We start from the raw sequence: 6,729 nt of genomic DNA on the forward strand, positions 1-6,729 counted from the left end.
ATGCAAAATTAGCATTACATCCAGTAAATCAACTAAAAATTTGACTTTCCTACAAAACATGTCCTTTGGGAAAACATTTCCCGTCCATGGCGACTGACAGATTGTGCGGGCACAGTTAACGTCTGCAGACAAGAATATACATTGTAGATGGAGACAGACTAGTTCTGACCACATTGTGAATTGTAATCGTTATTAGTACCTCAAGAACAGCTCGTATGAACGCACCGGGCCTGAAAGCACTTGTTTGTATGCAGGTCAGGTCTGCCAAACAAATATAATATGTTTCATGATGCAAAGCCACTATCTAGTGAGTTCACACTGAACATAACCGTCAGCAATAAGATAATCTTACATCTTTCAAAAAAGGACCACCCCACCCCCCCCTAAATAAGTATCATGTCCTCTACTACAGAGCTACATGAAAGCATTATTTAACAAGTACACCAAATTTGAATTGACATAATAGAAATCATGTCTGAAAAAAAAATCCCAACTTATTTTTGTCACATAAATCAAAATGTTAAAGTAATTAGGGTGATTACATTAATTACAAGAAAAGTATTTTTTTTTAAATCACATTTTTAGAATGTAAATAAGAAGGTGAAAGTGTTTTACTCAATTCATATGAAATATGTGTGATTACATTAATTACAACAAGAAAAGTATTTCTTTTAAATGACATTTTTAGAATTTAAATAAGTAGGTGAAAATATTTTACTCAATTCATATAAAATATGTGTTTTTAAGATGGAAAGATTTAACTGCAAAATGGAAACAGATGTGTAACTACCATTCTGAGAACACAATAACAATCATTGATACAATGCTTCAATGTAAACAAATACAACATTTAAATGTGATTATAACACCAAAACTCATATAAAGAAATAACCCTTACAATGATCATCTAAATAATTTCCTAAATAATCTATTGAGATGATGCAGTAAGATAACATTGTGAAAGGCAATAAGATAATCAATTTGGAAGCAGGTTCGAAATCCCTAATATATGTGGAAACAAAGTAGCTTAATTTCTAGATACATGTACCTTTACAAAATCAAACCCACCAACACTCCTGCTAGAGTAGCTGTGAAGATGAACATAGAAAAGAAATTTCTTCATTTTATTCTACTTCACATACAGAACAGAACCATGGGTATCTTACTATGCATGCTGATCCGTTATATTTTTGTACCACCATACATGTATAAAACAAATGTTATGCTTTTTTATGACTCTGTTCATAATATCGTGTACTAAATAACAATCTGTAAAATGTTTTCACTTATTAATGTTGATATCTAAGTGTTGACATTGTGCATGTTTTTGTTCAAATCTATATCATAGTTCTCCACCTTTTCATTCTTGCTCTTGTGCAATTTCCGCAGCATCTGGACCCAAGAATGAAAAGATGGTTAGGTTTTATAGCTGATAATCAGAGCATCGTTTGGTTCCTAAAAACATACAATATCATGATACAGTGCAGCAGTTAAAAAAATGTGTCAGTCTTTTTGACAATCAACATCAACAATACATTATTATTCATTCAAAAGAAATAAATTCACATTAAACATCATTCACATTCTACTTGGTAGTTCTACAATAACAACATTCCACAAAAGTCCTATCTACAAACGATGCTCTGATTAGCAAATGTTAATGTTAAAAGTCCGCCTCGGTCGTCCAACGTCAAGTTATCACACACAAGGTATTCATCAATTTATGCAGAACATTTCATCTTGCCTATTCATTTTCCCATAACTCTTACAAGTATTTCCACTACACATCAAACATGTTTCATTCTAAAAATTTAAATTTAAATTTATATTCATCATAATATTCAAAAGTGACAATTCAAATGAGTTTTTTTTTCAACACACATTCACAGGAGTAAGCATCATCATGGCGATCAATATTTGGCAATTTCAAGAAGTGGTATTGCATGAAAATGGTTTGATGCAAGATCTACACTTTACATGTTTGAGCAAAATAAAGCTACTGCAACACCGATTTCATCATTAACATTACATCATAACAGTTAGAAGCACCTTTAACAAGGAAATATTGATCTAGAGATGTAGATTTTTAGTAGATAGTAAATATCATATCCACAACTTACATGCGGTGCATCAAATATCACACTTGGCACTCCATACAATAGTAATAACTAAAATAATAATGTCCAATTCATTCCATTGAGTATTTGGTACAGTTCTTTTTATCTGGCATTTACAAAACACATGTACCATGGATGCATGTGACATCTGTACCTTGGAAAAAGTATCTTTATTGTAACTAAGATTTGATCTCAAAAGGAGTAGCCATTTGATAATTCTTTTTATAAAAGTAACTGTGTCTTGGCAACTGTTCCATAATATGGTTCTCTGTGCACTTATTTGTACATTTTAAGAAATAAATTAATAATAATAATCTAGAATTTGTAAAGCGCACATTGAATTTGTAAAGACGCTCCTATATACCCCCGGCTAAGCTAGTCTACTGATTCCAGTGAGCACAGCTTTTTTAGGAATTACTTCCTGCCGGTACCCATTTACCCCACCTGGGTTGAGTGCAGCAAAATGTGGGTAAATTCTAGCTGAAGGAAAACATGCCATGGCTTGGAATCAAACCCATGTCCTTCAGATTCAAAGACGAGTCTTAACCACTAGACCACGACGCCCCCCACATACCATCAGGTTTCTTAAATTGAACAGGTACTGGGCAGAAATGCTGACGAAAGGCAAAATACAATTGTTTTCAATTAGAAAAAAAAGAGACTTGGAAAAAAAAACAATACTTATGCGACAACAAAATTCACAGTTTCAAAATATTCAAGAACAACATTCATAGGCTTTTTCCACAATATATTGCTCAGAGGTTTCAATACGAAGTAATCATTCAAAGACACAGACATCAGACATTAAAGTATCAAAACATTTGTAAGTACATAATCAATTCAAAAGCTTTGAAGTTACTTTTTGTGGAATGATAGAAGGTATATAGCATCATAAAAGAATCCAAACTAGGAAAAATTGCACTTTGAAAAAACACCCCCAAAACATGAAACTGTAAGTTTCTTTTTGGTATTGGAATATTCAAGGAAAAAAACACATTTATTTGTTTACAATGAGGTAAATGCTTGCAAACTTCATACATTACGCTTTTAAAAGGACTTTCATTCTTAAAATATTTTTTGAAAAAGGAAGAAATTGAAAAAGACACATTTTATTAATGTCATTAAATGAAAACTAGAAAATATGCAATTCATCAGGTCGGACAGCATCTTTCATACATGGCAATTCATTATCAAGAATTGACAAAATTAATTAGATCAGTACTTTATATAGCACCAAGCCATCGAAATGGGACAAATATCGATTATTTCTTTTCTAAGCGATTCTGGTTAGATCGATAAAAGAGCCAACAGCATGGTAGAAAAATACTGCCATGCTCGGAAATAATGACGTTGGCAGTATATCAAAGCATTCTTGGAATAACAACATATACATGGCTGGAAAAAATCTGATCTTTTGCATAGATATTAAGGCCATAAGGGTGATTTAATCAAAGAGAAACCAATGTTACAAAGGTTTGTTTGGAGTGGTATAAAATTCACAACAAAAATAAGAAAATCATTCGTACTTCATATTTCAATATTTAACACGGAAATTCAATGATTTGTAACATACATCATCAATTATTATTATATCACACACACACACGCACCCACTCACACACATACAGGATTATTTCTCAAGCTTCGATTCATACTCAAACTAGTCTGGTTAGGTCAGTTCAAGTGGTGTCGGGTCAAAGTTCAGAGGTCAAGTCAAGTCGAATTCATAAATGCTTTAAAAGTCGGTCCATACTTCAGTCTCTCTTGTCATGTGTTTCATGTACTGTTTTCAATATTTCATGTGCAAAAATATAAACTTTGTAAATAAAAAAATTCATATGTACATGTTGTGTTTGTGTTGTTGTTGTTGTTGTTTATAGTAAGGTACAATAAGAAGGGGTTGACGTGCTTATGCAGAACCATATCGACAAGATACTCTGTCCATAACACAGTATATTGTGATGAAAACTACAGAAGCCCAATGAATATCAAAACAGAATACACAAGCCCTTCTAATCTTTATTACACAGGCAACATATAAGCAATGTTAATGAAGTAAACATACTGCATTCACCGTGATTAGGTGGATGTTGATAAGAAAAAAAAAAAAATCAAGACTTCATAAATGGTCCTCATCATTTGATGTATTAGGGGGCTATTTTTTTTTAAAACAAAATTATTGCTCTTCTTAATGGCTAATAGGTCCCTGTTTTCCTCTGGCAAAAAGATGTATTGCTAATATATTCATAAGTAAATAATGCATGTGTCCACATTTAAAAGAATGCTTAGATTTTGATGGTTCTGCACAAGCAAAATGAAAGAAAATGGGAATTTTATCTCACTAGTAAGTAATGCACAAATTTACATGGTGACCCCGATTAGACAGAGATCAATACTCTTGTATCAATCCAATTATTCTGTTTAACAGTCCTACAACTGTAGCTGAAAAATGGAATTTGAAACTCATTAATGCATTATATGATTCAAAATAAAATCGAGATAAATTATCTCAATCGCTCTCTGTCTTTAAGATACCAATTTTTAATTTGGCCTTCAGTGACTGGTATTGCTGAAAAAATAGGAACAACAAAATAAAACAAAAACCATCCCAACACATTGGGACATTCGTTATTATTGATTGTGACCTTTATGCAATCTGAACTGCATTTTTTCAAACAGATTGTCATTACATTTCATTTAAGAAATTCTGAAATTACAAGATAAGAAATAAAAAAATACTAAATAAGACTCAAATTCCCATTTTATTTTCTTCTTCCTAAATGTCATGTTTCATGTACTGATGTATCAATGTTAGAGGTAGAAGGAAAATGCAAAATGTTGTGTATAAATTTTAATGTCTTTAAGTACGTAAATGCATGTTAAAAGTTTTGACATGTATATATAATATGTTATAGTCTTGTACAAATATTTAGTGTAACATGTAAATAATAAACTTGTCAATATAGTATTCTCTTTATATTTTGTACATAGTTTTGTATGTATTGCACTTGTATATATTCATGTTCAAGATAATAATGTTAATATATTTTTCCACAATTTGTGAAAAATGATATTTCAGCCTCTCCAACAGACTACATTAAAGATCTCCTGATGCTCAATGCATTTCCAGTTGAATTCGTAAAAATATCTTAATAAATTTACATTACAAACAAACATTATTTCATATTAAAATGGGTTGAAAATTGCAACAAATATTTTCAAAATTGGCAATATCAACTGAAGTGATAACAACACAGCTGTGGAGAGGCTGAAAATGTACATGTTCATGTAAATGTTTTTTTCAATAAAATACACAATAAAAAATAACATTAAAAAATTAATGTTCATAATAAGTTCATGTCCACTATGTTTCACATGTATATTTGCGAAAGAGCAAGTAAACGTGTCCATAATGTTGATGTCAATTTTGTCTCATTATCATGTAATGTATTGTTGACAAACATGTATATCATATGGTGGATGATAATTTCACGTGGAAATTCCATTCAAAATTACCCTATTGTTGATCTAAATGTACTACTAATCAACTACAATTATAATCTAAGTTTCTCATACTATCAGTAAGATCTAAAGCTACATTTGCTCAAGAAACATACTCAACGATTAATTGTTTGGAGTAGAGAGAGAGAGAGAGAGATGCGAAAAACATTCGTTGCCAGAATTGACTCCTGCATTTATAACAGGAACATAAAAATATTCCCTTCAACTTGAATCAGTTAAAGGTAAAGATTCCCATCACACTTCATGCATGTAAGGTACACTATATGTAGTTATTTATACATCACTTTTAGAGACAGTGATTTTCCGTTTCAAAAATAGTCTTTTCCGTTTCTGAAAATCTGTAATTCCGTTTCAACTTGATCTAAAAAATGATAATTCTGTTTTGTCACTGAAAATGTACACTGCAAAAACCTGAATTCTGTTTTGCAAAGGTGAATTCCATGAATTTTTGCATGAAATGTATGAGAACCAAATGGAATTTCCATTTTATTTACCGGTAAAGCGGAAAATCACCGCCCCTACTCTTTAAAAGATGACCTATTCATATCTGTTAAGATTTCGGTCTTCAGATCTTTCAAAGAATATTCATGAAGAGGAAGATTTCACTTTCAATTTCCACATCAAGATTTTTATAATCGAGATTCTTTTTATCTCCATAAATCACATATTTCCTCCATGTTCTTTCAAGAATAACTCTTCCCCTTTCCACATTTCATCCTTCATATCACAAGAGGAAATGGCTGAACAACGCTTTTTATTCACATTTAGTTTCATTTTTTTTTTTCAATTTTCTGATTTTTCAATTTTTTGTTTAAGTTGTATACTGTTCATATATTATCATAGCATCTGACCTAATACCCTGGGTGGACTATATGATAATCTCATCCACAAGGCTGTATATATACCATCATAACAATAAGGCAGATCATCTATTTTTTTTCAAATATGTTCTAGAGGTATTAAAACACAAGATAATCTTTGGGAAGCTTTACAGAGTTAGTCACGCTTTCATGGAGGTCTAACCGTAACCCTGCGGAAAAGTAGTAAATAGCACTTTTTAGATATAGCTCTCGACTTGCAGCAGTTTCCC

This window comes from Lytechinus variegatus, chromosome 4, assembly GCF_018143015.1.
Source record: "Lytechinus variegatus isolate NC3 chromosome 4, Lvar_3.0, whole genome shotgun sequence".
NCBI lineage: Eukaryota > Metazoa > Echinodermata > Echinoidea > Temnopleuroida > Toxopneustidae > Lytechinus > Lytechinus variegatus.